At 44.1% G+C, this 18,446-nt stretch overlaps 1 protein-coding gene across 3 annotated transcripts in view; it reads left to right on the top strand.

Annotated features, from left to right (window-relative positions):
* Positions 1 to 18,446, top strand: part of LOC126457328 (obscurin) — a 684,258-nt gene that overhangs the window by 173,468 nt on the left and 492,344 nt on the right. The window contains exon 1 of one of the 3 annotated variants that reach the window (XM_050093527.1): positions 1,958 to 2,121. The exons of the other annotated variants lie outside the window; for them this stretch is intronic. The gene's annotated coding sequence lies outside the window, so the exon portion shown is untranslated. Of the gene's footprint in view, positions 1 to 1,957; positions 2,122 to 18,446 lie in introns of those variants that run through there. 3 annotated transcript variants of the gene reach the window in all.

The following is an 18,446-nucleotide window of genomic DNA, read 5'->3' as shown; positions in this document are numbered from 1 at the left end:
AGGGCGTGAGTAGCGATTATAAAACCTGAACAGGCTTAAAATAGTAGTTTGTTTTGATTTAATAAACTTTCATTGACTTAAGCAACTGCGGCAGCCTCACAAACGATGGGCTGGTTACATACGATTTTTACATTTACTAACCGCTTTATCAGACGCATACGATTAAAGGTGAAGGATAGTTACTGGTACACTAACATTTCTTAATATTGCCAAGTTAGCCATCGAATCGGTCATCGCTCTGTTGGTAAAACTAACTGATTGACATTTATATTTTTCTTTTAAGAGCGTAAAATATTAGACTGCTCGGGCTGCTCATAGAAGTGGGTTGTTCGCATGCATGCTTGCACTGCACTACACTGCACTGCCCTCCAGCTACAATTGGCCTTGTGTACTGTATTGCTAGGATTTCTCTAATTGTGCTCACGCGGTCAGTAAGTGAGTTGCAGAATGTAGTGTGCGTCTTCACTCTTACTGGAACATAAGCGCTCTCAGTTTTTCTATTAACACTCACCCATTTGTTGAGCGACTACTTGTAGAGGCTCCCATTGGAGATCTTTAGACATTTCTGTGGCGCCTCCGCACTGCCAAAATATATCATTGACAAATTCTGTAGCTGTTTTTCAAGTATACTCTATTTCTTTCTCTGATACAACTTAGTATGGGTTACATACAAACTAATAATATTCAGAAACTCTTCGAACTAGCCGCCTTCGTGAGTGAACTGCACTTCCTCAGGGTTCGTTCAAATGGCTCTGAGCACTATGGGACTTAACTGCTGTGCCGGCCGCGGTGGTCTAGCGGTTGTAGGCGCGCAGTCCGGAACCGCGCGGCTGCTACGGTCGCAGGTTCGAATCCTGCCTCGGGCATGGATGTGTGTGATGTCCTTAGGTTAGTTAGGTTTAAGTAGTTCTAAGTTCTAGGGGACTGATGACCACAGTAGTTAAGTGCCATAGTGCTCAGAGCCATTTGAACCATTTGAACTTAACTGCTGTGGTCATCAGTCCCCTAGAACTTAGAACTACTTAAACCTAACTAACCTAAGGACATCACACACATCCATACCCGAGGCATCCTCAGGGTTGTTCCAACAAATATATCTGCCATCTTCGTCCAAATTGGTCCCCCCTCCCCCCCCCCCCCCCCTCCCAGTTAGGTAGTTAGGTATATGTGATAGTTGAGTTTTAAATCATCCCGGATAGATACTGCTAGATACTTGGCAATAGTACCCGAGTCCAGAGACTGGCCAGCGATCGTGTAAACAATCTGCGCATTGCATTTATGTTAATTGTGTTGAGGGTGAACCAACAATCTGTACAGCAAATAACGATTCTCTGCAAGCATTTCTGCGTACCGTAACAATATTTTAAAGACGTTGCCTCCATTAACGTAACGGCATCGTCTACGAACAGTCTGAAAGATACAAACGCTGCTTGGTCAAGTCATTTGTACATATTGTGAATTGTAACGATCAGATGAAATTCCTTGAGCTATGCCTGACGCAACTTTCAACAATAGTGGTAAGCACTACAGATGTCACCAGACTCCAATGGATACGTATCAGCAGCCGCGTGAGTCACTTTCAACACGTCTCTCTGCAGCATATAGCCCACAATATACTAAATATCGTAATAGTGAGACGTGGCTGTTATGTGAAGGTTTCATTCCTCGTGGCGTCGCACACACTGATTCACTACTCCAGACATACAGCCAGTGTTGCGCAGTGTAGCGTACGGCTGTGACGACTGGGCAGCCACCTGTTGGGGGTGTAATAGGCGCCTGTGGCCGACCTCGGTGCGTGCGCCTGCGCCGAGGGGAACGGAGACCGGGCCAGTGGCGGCTAATTTTGGAGAAGGGGCCGGCCAGTTGCGCTCAGACCTCGCCGTCGCCAGGAGAGCACTCAGCCTCCGTCCGAACCGCCGACTCCCAGTGTCTCGCCTCGCTCGCTCGCAGCCCACTGCCCGGCTACGTGTGCCGTCTTCCGCATCCCTCTCGTGCCGGCCGTAGCGCGTCTTCGGTTCTACTGCCAGCCGAAAGCACACCGCAGCCTTACCAGCAAGCAGACCAGCCCGGGGACTGCGCTCTTTGGAGCGCGACCGACAGTGCAGTGAAGTGAGCTCTCCTGTAAGTGAAGTGCGACGCTCGTCTCAGTAATTTTACGTCATGTCACGTTCTCTGCTGCACCTTCTGTTTCCGTTTATGAGGGGAAACACTAAATTCCCCAACCTGGTACAGATAATGAATGAAATTCGTGTCGTTGGTACGCAATAGCGGAAAGTGTCAACCTCATTTGCGCATTAATTTTATTCATCCACCTTATTAAAGTTGCCATCAGGTGTCTGTTTCGGCCAAACAGATAAGCGAAGGCAAAAAGGAAACTGATTTTTTTTACTTAACAGTCCAAGTGAATTTATGCGCCGGTTTGTTACTGTGCACAAGACGTAGGTCCACTACTTCCCATCAAAAAGGAAACAGCAATCACATCAAAAAGGAAACAGCAATCAAAACAGTGGATAGAAGCCAGTTTCCTTTCACTTAAAAAGGGCGAAACCGGTTTCATTTGCCAAATACATTATGGCCAGTGTTTTGTAGGATAGTAAAAGGAGTTTTCTTTGTGATTATCTTGAAAACTGTTGAATACTACTACAATCTTTTGAACCAACTGGATTAAAAAAAACCTCTTAACATCACGAGAAAAGTTCAAGTAACGTCACAGAATTTGAAGTACTAATCGTTAAAACATCCATCCGATGCACTGAATTTGGTAGCTGCTGATTTCACCTGTTTACATATCTGAAGAATTTCAAGTCGAACACCGTTTTCATGCAAATGATGAGGTTATGACAATCGTTGATAGTGTTATAGCAGTAGATCGGTTTTCAGTTGACCATCCAGAATCGTGTTTCAGGTATGGAAGCTACTCACTGAGTAAACGATGAAAGGAGTGGAAAGAGAATAATCTAAATCGGGCTTCATCTACAGTTTTCACCTAAAAACGTAGTCTGTCAGCGTGCATATTTTGTGTGGAGGACAGTGTCCTCGTTGATGCTGTGCTTGTAGGCTTCCAGAAAGTTTCGATGGAGGTCTTCACTTCACTGCCACTTTGTCAACAAAACACATGTTTTATGGAATGTCAGTTCGCGTATGAGATTACGTTAAAGAGATTGTATAAAACGAGGTGACACGTTTCCATAAGCTAGTGTAGCGTCGGATGTACCTCATTTGGTACATATTATGTATAAACTGCTCGAAAAATGTTGCACCACCTGCAAGCAATAAAATAATAAGCCACATCAACCTCAGAATTAAAAGACTGTACTGTGAGATAAAAACAGACAATAACCAAAACACAAGCAATCTCTTCGAAGTACACGTCTTTACGTATCTGTAAAATACAAATCTAGTGCTGAGTAACATTCAGTGCTGCATTGCTTTATCCCCTGCACTATAACATGCGGAGATCCTTTCGACCCTCCTTGCCACGCTACCCACAAAGTGGTCGAGACATTGCTGCTAAAGTTCGGTAACGACCCTCATGAGGACATCCAGTGTGTGAGGACGACTCCTGCTACGATAGTCTGCAAGTTTCAAATGGCTCCAAGCACGCTCGATCGGATTTTTGTCAGCATGTACCACACGCCATTGCATTCTGTTGATCCCTGAACCTTACAGGAAGCTGTTTACTAGGTGGGTGTTGTGTTCTCGTGCTTTGTAGTTTTAAAGAATGCACCCATCGCCGAAATGTTGATTGTAGTGCCGGACAATAGGCTATCCCGATGCTAAACATTTTTCAAATCACCTCAATGGCGGTGAGTTGCCTCCGATTTACAGGCCGAAAATATGACTGATTCATCTCCCTGTTGAATATATGCTTCAGATGAGCATTGATACCAGGCCGCATCTACACTCTTCCGCGGTCTTTAGGCTTCAGACAGAGAATCCGACGACATTAATCACATCTACTTTGCGCACCCCAGTATTGAGCAGGTTGCAGTGTCGTTCCCCAATGGTCGCTTAGAAGTCAAATTGATATTCTGGAGACGGTGTTAGAATGATGACGCTGTGGTGTACGTCAATGCTCTGGGTAACATTCTGTGCCGACAACTCTTTTTGCCGTAAAGTGAATATGCTCATAAAATTTGATCTTAAAAAGACCCTTCGAGTCATATTGATGACTGAACTGAACTGCATTGAGAATGTCGGTTTACTATTACTTCCTTTACGAAAGTGACTGTACATAGTGATTTCCTGCGGTCAATAGAATACTGAGGAAGAGGTTTCCGATGAAAAGTAAATAATTAAAATATGAAGCATGTAAGCCATGAGAGTGGTGCGAAAGATTTTTTGGGCACTTTATATGTAAATGACTTCGTAGATAGCTTTGAAGGGCTTGACGGACCAGCCGCCTAGAATTTAACACGGTTCCTCGCAACGAGTCCAAAAACCTCACGACCATCTGCTTCGTCTACAATATAACGCAGATGAAACTGTTTCAGGCGGACTCACCTACCGATTAACGTAGCCGAACACAATTTTGTGAGCTTAGACAATCGTTTCTTGCACTCTCAGAGTAATGTTAATCTATCGATTGGAACATAGAACAAAGTGCTCAAACTCGTGCAGACATTATACAGTACGTGGGGTAGTCATAAAATTTTTGTTATTACCTCGACTAAAGAAAGTTACGTAATTAATTGATTTCTGTAAGTAGATATACACTGAAGAGTCAAAGAAAGTGGTAAAGCTGCTTAATATCGTGTAGCACGCGAGCAAGCAGAAGTGCCGCAACACGACGTGGAATAGACTCGACTAATGTCCGAAGTAGTGCTGGATGGAACTGACACCATGAATCCTGCAGGACTGTCCATAAATCCGTAGGAATACGAGGGGTTGGGGATCTCTTCTGAACAGCACGTTGCAAGGCATCCCAGGTATGCTTAATAATGTTCAGCGGAAGTGTTTAAATTCAAAAGAGTGTTCCTGGAGCTACTTTGTAGCAATTCTGCACATGTGGGGTGTCGCATTGTCCTGCTGGAATTGCCCAAGTCCGTCGGAATGCACAATGGACATGAATGGATGCTGGTGATCAGACAGAATGTTTACGAACATGTCACCTATCAGAGTCCTATCTACACGTATCAAGGGTCCCATATCACGCCAACTGCACACGCCACACACCAGTACAGTTCCTCCACCAGTTTGAACAGTCCCCTGCAGACATGCAGGTCCATGGATTCATGAGGTTGTCTCCATACCCGTACACTTCCATCCGCTCGGTACAATTTGAAATAAGACTCTCAGACCAGGTAACATGGTTCCAGTCATCAACAGTCCAATGTCGTTGTTGACAGTCCCAGGGGAGGCGTAAAGCATTGTGTCGTGCATTCTCAAGGGTAGACGAGTGGGCCTTCAGATCCGAAAGCCCATGTCGATGTTTCGTTGAATAGTTTGCACGCTGACACTTTTTCATGGCGCAGCATTGAAATCTGCAGCAGTTTGCGGAAGCGTTGCACTTCTGTCACGCTGAACAATTATCTTCAATCATTGTTGGTTCCGTTCTTGCAGCATCTTTTTCCGGCCGCAGCGATGTCCGAGATTTGATGTTTTATTGGATTTTTTGGATCGCTCGTGCGCCGGCTATAACACTACGTTCAGACTCAATTAAATCTTGATAACCTGCCATTGTAACAGTAGTAACCGATCTAACAACTGGGACTGACACTTGTTGTCTTATATAGACGTTGCCGACCGCAGCGCCGTGTTCTGCCTGTTTGCATATCTATGTATTTGAATACGCATGCCTATACCAGTTACTTCGCCGTTTCATTGTATGTCTGTACTCCTGGTATGCATTGAAATCATCGCGCAGTTTTACTGTAGCACACCGCTAGAGAAGCCAAAACAAACTGGCGCAGACAGTTGATTAAACGAGTTGTATTGCTGTAATTAGTTTCCAGCAGCAGTGGAAATGCTGCAGTGGTTTCAGGACGATCCAGACTTCATTTTTAGCCTTTTGGATTGGCATGAAACACCTTGAACATTTCCGATGCTGCCAGAAACAGCACGATATGTAGGGCATGATGTTTTATAAATAAGCTGCGACATTTTGTTTATCTGCCCTAGCGGCATGCCACGATATCCACGATATTGTATTGTGGAGTTTTCAATGTGTATCAGGACTGCAGAGATCTACCTAAAAGTAAACAAAAAATTAATTATTTAACTTCCTTCTGTCGAGGTAATAATAAAAACGTTATGACTACGCCTCTTACCAACACCGCCGTCTACATGTAACAAATTAAAACGAACCTACCGCTGCCGGCCGCTGTGACCGAGTGGTTCTAGGCGCTTCAGTCCGCAACGGCGCTGCTGCTACGGTCGCAGGTTCGAATCCTGCCTCGGGCATGGATGTGTGTGATGTCCTTAGGTTAGTTAGGTTTAAGTAGTTCTAAGTCTAGGGGACTAATGTTAAGTCCCATAGTGCTTAGAACCATTTGAACCATTTGAACCATTTTTGAACCTTCCGCTAGCACTGAATCTTGTTAAAAAAGTGTTTCGATTAAGTACTTCCAACTCGTTGCTCTTCTGATGTACGCAAGCTCCCTCAGCCAAAGCAGGTCACAAAATGCCTGCATCATGCCTGCAAGTACCTGGGCCAAAACTTCGCCCCCCCCCCCCCCCCCAAGAAATGCTACCCATTTAAACAGCCAACTACATTCCACATACTTACTAGAAAACTACATTCCAGTCACTTACCTAACGCAAAGCTTATAGGCCATAGTGTGACAAAGACTTGGAGTTGGAGTTAGTAGACAGTTGCTGTGAAATGAAGGATAACTTTCTGGTGATTAACGGTTGTTACAGAGCCTGGCGTCTGAGCCTCTGTCGAGGATGTTGTAACTGCATATTACTATTAGGTCAGCCCAAACATCCCCAGCAGCAGAAACTGAATTCCTGCTATGATCCAATAAATTACGTGGCAGAATGCACGCTTACTAATTAAACACTTGCTTGACAGGGCGGCACTGGAACACAAATTTGGCAACACAATTAGAAATAACCAATAATATTGATTAAGTGTTATGGTACAATATAGTAATTAACTTTGGCACAATTTTATGTGTGGCACTTGAGGTCCTACACCTGATACAGTTAAATCCAAATAACCTTGCTATCTCTTGGCAATCCATGATATCGTCACTATCAATGACCATACAAGTACTTATGCAGACACTCGTGATCGTCCTATTATTCAGTAAATAGTAACTACTATGTTGGAAAATTGTCTTCTCAGTGGATCTCTTAGAGCAGTTACGTAACTCTGCAGCGCGTCGTGTTTTATGCCTGTCAGCTGATGAATTTTCATCTCCGGTTGACAGCGCTCCATTTAGTGGCTGGCAACACTATCGGCGGACAAGTTAGATACGCAAAAAATGGCTCTGAGCAGTATGGGACTCAACGTCTGAGGTCATCAGTCCCCTAGAACTTAGAACTACTTAAACCTAACTAACCTAAGGACATCACACACATCCATGCCCGAGGCAGGATTCGAACCTGCAACCGCAGCGGTCGCGCGGCTCCAGACTGAAGCGCCTAGAACCGCTCGGCCACAAAGGCCGGCTTTAGATATGCAGGTGGACGTGGTGCGGAAGCAGGAAGGGGCCTCAATTTGTGAGGGCCATCTGAAGGCTCCTGCTCGGAACACAGTTTCCAGGAGAGTGACTGTGCCTGTGAGTTGGTGGTCTCTCCTGGTATTTATTGTGTGCCGTTAAGGCCCGTCCACAGGCAACGACGTGTCTGCGCAAATGTCTGCGCACATCACATCTGCGCAGACAGATCGTTGGGTGTGGACAGAAGATTTGCACCAACCTGAGATGTGTGCAAACCTGGAAGTTGGAGTTGGAGGTTTGAGCGAAACCTCTCAAATCTGTGGGTTCAAACCACATCTGCGCAGACAAGTTGGAATGTGTGGACAGGAGATCGCCGCAAATCTGGCGCGAAACAGCTGTTTGCTCAGTCTAGTGTTTGTATTTGTGCGCACAGGGCATTAAAATGGCTGATACTCGTCAGTGTTCTCGAGAGCTTGTTAGTGAATTCATTGAAATACACTCCTGGAAATCGAAATAAGAACACCGTGAATTCATTGTCCCAGGAAGGGGAAACTTTATTGACGCATTCCTGGAGTCAGATACATCATATGATCACACTGACAGAACCACAGGCACATAGACACAGGCAACAGAGCATGCACAATGTCGGCACAAGTACAGTGTATATCCACCTTTCGCAGCAATGCAGGCTGCTATTCTCCCATGGAGACGATCGTAGAGATGCTGGATGTAGTCCTGTGGAACGGCTTGCCATGCCATTTCCACCTGGCGCCTCAGTTGGACCAGCGTTCGTGCTGGACGTGCAGACCGCGTGAGACGACGCTTCATCCAGTCCCAAACATGCTCAATGGGGGACAGATCCGGAGATCTTGCTGGCCAGGGTAGTTGACTTACACCTTCTAGAGCACGTTGGGTGGCAAGGGATACATGCGGACGTGCATTGTCCTGTTGGAACAGCAAGTTCCCTTGCCGGTCTAGGAATGGTAGAACGATGGGTTCGATGACGGTTTGGATGTACCGTGCACTATTCAGTGTCCCCTCGACGATCACCAGTGGTGTACGGCCAGTGTAGGAGATCGCTCCCCACACCATGATGCCGGGTGTTGGCCCTGTGTGCCTCGGTCGTATGCAGTCCTGATTGTGGCGCTCACCTGCACGGCGCCAAACACGCATACGACCATCATTGGCACCATGGCAGAAGCGACTCTCATCGCTGAAGACGACACGTCTCCATTCGTCCCTCCATTCACGCCTGTCGCGACACCACTGGAGGCGGGCTGCACGATGTTGGGGCGTGAGCGGAAGACGGCCTAACGGTGTGCGGGACCGTAGCCCAGCTTCATGGAGACGGTTGCGAATGGTCCTCGCCGATACCCCAGGAGCAACAGTGTCCCTAATTTGCTGGGAAGTGGCGGTGCGGTCCCCTACGGCACTGCGTAGGATCCTACGGTCTTGGCGTGCATCCGTGCGTCGCTGCAGTCCGGTCCCAGGTCGACGGGCACGTGCACCTTCCGCCGACCACTGGCGACAACATCGATGTACTGTGGAGACCTCACGCCCCACGTGTTGAGCAATTCGGCGGTACGTCCACCCGGCCTCCCGCATGCCCACTATACGCCCTCGCTCAAAGTCCGTCAACTGCACATACGGTTCACGTCCACGCTGTCGTGGCATGCTACCAGTGTTAAAGACTGCTATGGAGCTCCGTATGCCACGGCAAACTGGCTGACACTGACGGCGGCGGTGCACAAATGCTGCGCAGCTAGCGCCATTCGACGGCCAACACCGCGGTTCCTGGTGTGTCCGCTGTGCCGTGCGTATGATCATTGCTTGTACAGCCCTCTCGCAGTGTCCGGAGCAAATATGGTGGGTCTGACACACCGGTGTCAATGTGTTCTTTTTTCCATTTCCAGGAGTGTATATAGAAACCACCCATGTTTCTGGAAGATTAAAAGTAGCCGGCCGCGGTGGCCAAGCGGTTAAAGGCGCTACAGTCTGGAACCGCGCGGCCGCTACGGTCGCAGGTTCGAATCCTGCCTCGGGCATGGATGTGTGTGATGTCCTTAGGTTAGTTAGGTTTAAGTAGTTCTAAGTTCTAGAGGACTGATGACCTTAGAAGTTAAGTCCCATAGTGCTCAGAGCCATTTGATTAAAAGTAAAGAATATAGTGACCGAGACAAAAAGACAGCACCATACAATGCTCTAATTGAAAAATTGCGGGCAGTTGACGCCTCGGCAAACAGAGAAACAGTAATAAAATAAATAAACTCGTTGCGAGCTGTTTACCGAAAAGAGTTATCCAAAGTTCAGATATCTAGAAGATCTTGTGTAGGAGTAGATCAAGTATACCAGCCAACGTTATGGTATTTTGACCTGCTTGGCTTTCTTAAGGTTCGCCCTGCAAATCTCGCAGTAAATTTACGTGAGAAAACTGCTTTCGCTTTAGCAGCCACTGTCTACACCATTTTGACCGCTTTCTCTGTTGGTTGGTCTGAATATTTTTTGCAACACAAGTTGCGAACACAAACCACAGCAGAACTTCCTCCATTTCTATATTTCAAAATAACTGAATTAAATTTTTGAGGTTTACGGGGAGCGTAGTCGCTTGCCACTGATATTTCTTTTCTACACCGACAGATGGCGGGCGATTAGTAGATTGGGGTTTGTGTCGTGTGAACACACCACATTTGCAGCTATCTTTTGCATGTACAGATATCTGCGCCGATGTCTGCGCAGACACATCGTTGCGTGTGGACCGGTCTTTAGGCCCGGCACACAACACCCTCAGTGTAAGAAAAGTAATGGAATGCGCGGAAAACACGAACAGATGCGGTTTTGCTTGATTCCATCATCTGCAGGCGTCATAGCTATTAACTATCTATGGAAACATTTCTATAATCCTTTGAAGTAGAACAACCATTTTATTTTGTGAGGAAGGCTGTCAGTAGATTGAGATTCATTCAAATTTTCCTAAGAAAGTGTATTTATTCATGATGGATGTCGCTCACAAAACTCTCATCCACCCAGTTCTTAGTTGTGTCCGTCAGACTGGAGCATTTCGCTAGTTCAGGAGGGGATAGAAGATATTCAAATAAGAACTACTCCGATCTTCACTGCCTTGTGCGAAAGAAATGCTGAAAAAACTTTAGGAAGGATAAGAGCATCACAGAAGTCTTCAGTCTAGAAATTCCAAAAGCAGGTGCCTCAAGATGAATCGACAATTGTAGTGTACGAAGCTGCACCGACAGCAGCTCGTCCCACGCATAGTACATTGTTTGTGAATGCAGTAGGAAAGACGGAATATCACACAGTTAACAGAGTGTGCTCTGACACACCATACATTGGCCTAAGTAGCACGAGTTTACACTTAGGCTAAGTTTGAAAGTGTATCGTGACTGTGTCGAATGTACTTTGTACTTCATTTTTCACTTCAGTGTTGCTCACACTGTTTCTTGCAGCTCCAGTCGTTCGCATATAGGATTATAACGTTATGGGTTTGTGATCTAACATTCCTTGTACATATCGCAGGTGAAGTAACGTAAATCACTATTGCCTATTATTGACGATCTAGATCGTTGCAAACTGAGATCTAGTTAGAGGGGTGTGTGTCTCTTCCATTACCATCCGATGATGTTAAATCATTGTGTTAGTGCATAACTTCGTAAAGTTTTTCTGTAAGTTTAATAAACACAACAGATACACATAACAGAAACTATAGTCATAAATAATTTATTCTGCTTCTATGTCTACCAATGCTGGGGTGACTTTTCCATTCCACGACTGTAGAAGTCACGTGGTCTTGAGGCGAAGAATTCGTCGACCCATGTTCGGAGCGCATTTTCATCCGGAAAGGGAGTTCTTTGAAGGTTTCACTAGATAGCAGAAAAGATGACAATCTGAGGGCACAAGATCAGTTGAATAAGGTGGGTGGGGAATGACTTCCCAACCCAGCTCCTGCGTATCGTATTGTGTCAGTCTAGCAGAATGCGGGCTGGCGTTATCGTGGAGAAGCAGCACTTAACGCAGTCTTCCTGGTTGCTGTTCGTGAACTGCGTCTGCAAGACGTCTCAGTTGTTGACAATAAATACCAGTAGAGATGGTTACACCTCGGGGAAACAATTCGTAGTACACCAAACCGTCGCTGTTCCACTAGAAGCACAACATTATCTTTCGTGGATGCGCGTAGGTCTTTGTATGGGGAGTTGCTGCTTTGTTTAGGCTTATCCACTCCTTATGTTAACATGAAGACACCATTTATCGTCGCCAGTAACGATACAGGATAGGAATGGTCGGTGTTGTTCACCAGCAAAAAACGTTCAAACGTGTGTGAAATCTTATGGGACTTAACTACTAAGGGCATCAGTCCCTAAGCTTACGCACTGCTTAACCTACATTATACCTAAGGACAAACACACACACCCATGCCCGCGGAAGGCCTCGAATCTCCGCCGGGACCAGTCGCACAGTCCATGATTGCAGCGCCCCAGACCGCTCGGCTAATCCCGCGCGGCTGTTCACCAGCCACTTGATTGCAAACAAGCAGAGATGCACATATTTACACCTACTAATTTTTGTGATTTTGGCTTAGAGCATGTGGTACACTTCCACCGATTTTTTTAACCTTCCCCATTGCATGCAAATGTCGCACGAATGTAGAATGATCACAGTTCATCACATTTGCCAGTCATCGAGTACACTGACTTGAATCATTGTGGATTAATGCATTTAAACGATCTTCATGAAACCCCGAAGGTCTTTTTGAACGTGGAGAGCCACTAATGTCAAAAACATCCTAATTATAACGAGAAAACAATTTTCTTGTCGTGCTTCGTCCAGTGGCATTATCCTCATATACGGCGCAATTTTTTCTGGTGGCCTCCGCTGCTTCACCCCTCTATTGAACTCAAACATAGTTTGTCGGAAATGTTCCGATATCTCCTGTTCACATTCCATTTTCTAGGGTCCGCGGCTCCGTCCAGTATTTCCAGAGACCAACAGTGAACTTCAATTAAAAAATACAGTTGATAAATAAACCCATAGCAACCGGAGTACCAACATGCAAAACGAAGACGCTACGAACTTAAGGACCAATCTAATATGTTTTGCGTAATCAATTCAAGTAATAATTCGTTCAGCTGCACCATCCATCTTCAGCTAGTGACCCTCTGTAATTGAACACCACACCTACGTCTACATACATACATACTCCGCAAGGCACCGTACGGAGTCAGGCGGCGGGTACATTGTAGTCATTTCTTTTCCTGTTCCACTTTCAAATAGAGCGACAGAAAAATTACTGTTTATACCCCTCCGTACAAGCTCTAATTTCTCTTATCTTCGTGATCTTTACGCGAAATGTACTTTGGCTGCTATAGAGCGTTCTGAAGGCAACTTAAAACGCCAGTTTTCTCAATAGCGTTTCGCAAAAAGGACGTTGTCTTCCTTCTAGGGATTCCCATATGAATTCACAAAGCATATCCGTAATACCGGTAAGAAATCTAGTAGACCGCCTCTGAATTGCTTCGATGATGTTCTTCAATCCGACATATTGGGGATTCCAAACACTCGAGCAGTACTCAAGAATGGGTGGCACTTGTGTATTATACGCGGTCTCCTTCACAAAAAAACCAAACTTTTCTAAAATTCTCCCGATAAACCGAGTCGACCACTCGCCTGTCCCACTACCAATCGGACATGCTCATTCCAATTCACATCGCTTTGCAGCGTTACGCCCAGAAATTTAAATGACGTGTCTGTGTCAAGCAGGACACCATGAATGCTGTATACGAACATTATGGGTTTGTTTATCCTACTCATCCACATTAAATTACATATTTCTACATGTTAGGGCTAGATGCTCATCACAAGTAGAAATTTTGCCTGTCTTCTTGTATCTTGCTACACTCATCCATCTTCGACACCTTACTGTACACCACAGCATCATCAGCAAAGAACCGCAGATTACTGCCCACCGTATCTGCCAGGTCATTTATGTATGTTGAAAATAACAGTGGCCCTATTACACTTCCCCAGGGCACTCCTGACGATACCTTTGTCTTTGATCACTCGCCTTCGAGAACAACATACTGGATCTCCGAGCCACTCGCATATCTGGAAATCTATTCCGTATCCTCGTATCTTTGTCAACAGTCTTCAGTGGGACACTGTGTCAAACGCTTTCCGGAAATCTAGGAATATGGAATCTTCCTGTAGTCCTTCATCGATGGTTCGCAGCATATCATGTGAGAAAAGGGCAAGCTGAGTTTCGCGCGAGCGATGCTTTCTAAAACCATACTGATTCGCGGACAAAAGCTTTCACGTCTCAAGGAAATTGATTATATACGAAGTGAGAATATATTCAATAATTCTGCAACAAAACGGTGTTAAGGATATTGGCCTGTAATTTTGCGTGTCCATCCTTGTAACCCTCTTGTATACAGAAGTCACCTGCGGTATTTTTTTTTTTTTCCAGTCCATTGGGACCTTGCACTGGGAAAGAGATTCGCGATAAACGCAGGCCAAGTAAGGGATAGTATTATGCAACAATGAAGTACAGTCTGAACACAGCTACACTAATATTGAGTCAAACCTTGATAAGATTTTTCAGAGTGGTGCAAAGAATGGCAGCTTGCTTGAAATGCTCAGGAATGTAAAACTGCGCAATTCACAAAACGAGAGAACATGGTATCCTATGGATATAATACCAATGAGTCACAGTTGGAATCATTAAAGTCATACAAATACCACGTTTTAACACTTCGTAGGGACATGAAATGGAACGAGCACATAGATTCAGACGTAGGTAAAGCAGGTAGCAGACTTCGGTTTATTGGTAGGATACTACAGGTATTATTACAATCATTATATAAAGGATACCCCCCACCAATCACTCGCGCGATTCATTCCAGAGTATTGCTCAAGCGTGAGGGATCCGTGGACCCGTAAAAAGAAAGACTGACAGGGGATATTAAATGTATACAGAGAAAGGCAGCACGAATGGTCTCAGACTTGTTTGCCTCGAAGGAGAGTACAAAGAGATGAAGAAACTAAACTGTCAGGCACTTGAAGATAGACGGAAACTATCCCGAGAAAGTCTACTTATAAAGTTTTAAGAACTGGCTTTAAATGGAGACTCTCAAGGAATATGCTGCAATCTCCTGCATATCGCTCCGAAAGGGATCATGAGGACAAGATTAGGTTATTTACAGCACACACAGTGACATTCAAACAATCATTCTTCCGGAGCCCCATACGTGAATGGGACGGGGAACAGTCTTAATAAGTGGTACAATGGGACGTACTGTGCCATGCATTTCACAGTGATTCAAAGAGTATTGATATAGATTTAGATGTAGATGTACAATACTCTTTGTGAAAGTGAATTGGGGTTCCATCCGGACCTGGCAATTTATTTGTTTTGAACCTTCTCTACATCAGGGATGCCTTTTACTATGCCCTCCGTACGGGATCTGCACGACGGGTAAATGCTGGTATGTTCGTACGATCCTCCTGGGTGAATGGTTTCTTAAATCTGAAGTTTAAAACTTCATCTTTCTTTTTGCTTTTGTATTGTCGCACCAGACTGGTCAACGAACGATTGTATAGAAGTCTTCTTTCGACCTGTTTTGCGATTTTATGTAGGACCAAAACTTTCTCTGACACCCTCGAGAGCAGACGCTATAGAGGCCGTTGTCCAACCGCTTGTTCATGGCGTTCTTTTTGCAGCAGATTTCAACAGGACATCGTCCTGTAGACGCCGTAGACACTATGGAAGCCTTCACTGCAACATGGTTAACGTTGGTGTGAATTGTCACCGGCAGCACAAACGCACGATATGAGTACTTCTCACTACACCCGTTGTCGTCTTCTAGATTTCACTACCAATGAAAAACGTACTCGAATTGATGTGTGGTAGGCATGCCCTGGAGCGAAAGAGTTTTTAACTCAGTACCACGACCTATAAAGATAAAGTGGTTTGTCAATGTTGACAGGAAAACCTGTAGGAGAGATTTAGTCATCTATTTGGATATGTTCTGTTCCTCACAACCACGGTGCAAGAGCGTTGTCGTAACTGTGGCTTTGTATTGAGCAAAGATGACGTAATGAGTGCGGTAGATTTTTTGGGACTTGTTTGCGTTGTTCATTATGACGATGAGAGTGTACGAAGAGGGTACCAGCGTTCTTCTCTAATAGCACAAAAAGGCCACTAAGCTTAACGTCCCCATCCGACGGATGAGTTCCATCAACAGCGTCACATGTCTTCACTTGTTCTGTGGTGCTGCTGAAAGGTTTGCAGTTAAACTGGGGACATGGGCTCAGTCAGTTTATTGAAGACTTAAGGCCACCACTCCTCCTCCGGCTACCTCCAAATTTTGAAGTTATTTGGAGAAAATACAGGAGTGAAAGCCCATCTACAGCTTGTACATAACCAAGACTGCACTTGTAAGAGGCTAAGGCCATGAAAATGCGCCAATAGATGAGAAGCCAGTGAGAAAGGATTGGAGTCTGTTCCCCAGGTTATTAATTCTGTGCGCGTAAAGGAAGCTACAGAGAAGTATGGAGAGGGAATTAAAGTTTAGATAGAAGAAATAGTAACTGTATTTGCCGATGACATTGTCATTAAGTCAGACGACGGCAAATTTCTGGGAAGATAAGTTTAACGGAATGACAAATGTTTAAAAATAGGTTATAAGATGAAAAATCGGCAAAACTGAAACAAGGTAAATTAAGTGTATACTAATTAAATTCTTTGGTACTGAGGGAATTAGATTGACATTATGAAACACTAGACGAGTTTGGGCAGCAAAATAACTGACGACGGCCAAAGAGAAGAGGCTATAAAATACAGCCCAGCAGTATTTGTTGAAGTGTTTCTGAAAAAGAGAAGTTTATTAACATCCAACATAATATTGAGTGTTGGAAGTATTTATGAAATATTTTGTGGAGCACGGTGTTGCGTAGAGCTGCAACGAATCGTTCTTCAAAATGAAGAAACAACTACACAGCGATCATAATAAGATAACTCAAAACAACTGTCTGCACAATTCATTTTTTATTTACTCTCTGTATACATTTAATGATGCGTATCGTGGACTTATGTCCTCATCTTCGGGTGGATCGGTGGATTACTTTTTTTTTTTTTTTTTTTTTTTTTTTTTTTTTTTTGCTGTCGCAAGTTATCTGTTTTGAGTAAGTTATCTGTTTTGAGTAAGTTATCTGTTTTGAGTTTGATTTAGAATATGTTCCAGCAAAAAGAACCGCGAGGTTCGTTATAAATACACATTTTCATCATTAAATGTCACTCAAACATGAACCAATAACATAAAATACAATATATTTATAACGAACCTTAAAGTTCTTTCTGCTGGAGCATATTCGAAATGAAACTCAAAACAGACAACTGGCCATATCCAGCAAACAAAAATGTAATGTAATTCACTTATACACCTGAAGAGGGTCTAAGTCCCGAAACGCGTTCTTGGGAGTAAATAAAAAAATGACTGACACAGATAATTGTTTTAAATTATCTTTTATTGTTATAAACAGTCGCAGTTTTCTAACAACAGTCTAGCATGAATGACTTCAGGACTGGCATTGTGTTACAATAAAGGTTTATTTAGGATGACTCGAAGTTCAGGCTTAAGTTGAAGAACTTAAGCTATGGAGCACTCTATTTTAAAACAAAAATACTATTAATCAAAATGCCGAACGATCCACTGTTTATGAGAAAACTTTTGGTAAAGTACGAGATGTGGCAACACTGTAGGAATGGAAGCCACGAACAGCGAATACAGATCATATTGAAGAAACGGGAGCACGCTAGCAAACCTTGTTTTGTAAAACAAGACATCCATGTTTAACATTAACAACGCTGTTCATTTCCCTTCGGAAACCACTACACACAATCCCTGAGTTGGTAACTCCTCAAAGCACCTAAGACAGTCTTTGGTGCTGTCGCATTGCATAATGTTCACACTAATTTGAATGGAACATCGGCTGTTGCGAAAGGAAGGAAATAAGTGACCTTCCTCTAAACTCTATTTTAAAATAATAAAACATGAAAAGAAAGAGTGGGATTTAAGGCTCCATTACAGACACATTACAACAGCTATAGAGATGCTTTATCTTGTGCGTGCGTTCAGCATCCTGCTTCTTCAATTTTAGTCCAACAAGAATTCGTTCTTCATAGGAGTATATCTGTCAGAGGGAAGAACTGTACCTGCTTTAGTTGTTTCTGGGATATGCCACCTGTAGCACAGCACATTATAAACTTGTTTCAAACGGTTTATGATTTGTTTATAATAATGATGTTGGCATTGACGAATGAACGACTCAGTATACATCTACAACACCATCTTATCCGCGCCGTCCATCTCAACCACCCCAGTAACATCACATGTGTCATCCACCTCATCCGCCGTACACACTTCGCTCACCTCTCCTGTCTCACCCATCTTATCATGTGAGCATAATAGTACGGTTTTTTTAAAGCAATAGAAGTAATAGGTAACTGAGGTAAAATTACATGTGTTTTCAAACTTTTAAAGAGTATATTTGTCGCAGTTTTACTCTGTTAAACTATATTTCGGGTATTACAGATAGGAACAAGAGTTTAACTGTTCCATTCTGGTATGCTTTGCGTTATTGTATTGTCGACAAAGATTGTTTGCTGTACTTTGTCAACAAGGCCTGCCTAAAAACGATTTGCTGATATATTCCCGCACCACGTAGGCTGCTAAGCGTAACATTAATTTGAATTATGGTTAGAGATAAGTTAGCTCAATTAGTGGATTTTCGCCTAATATCAGTTGTCATATAAATGACGTGGAAACGTTCAGT

This window comes from Schistocerca serialis, chromosome 2, assembly GCF_023864345.2.
Source record: "Schistocerca serialis cubense isolate TAMUIC-IGC-003099 chromosome 2, iqSchSeri2.2, whole genome shotgun sequence".
Taxonomy (NCBI): domain Eukaryota; kingdom Metazoa; phylum Arthropoda; class Insecta; order Orthoptera; family Acrididae; genus Schistocerca; species Schistocerca serialis.
This window is presented reverse-complemented; position numbering and strand designations above follow the sequence as displayed.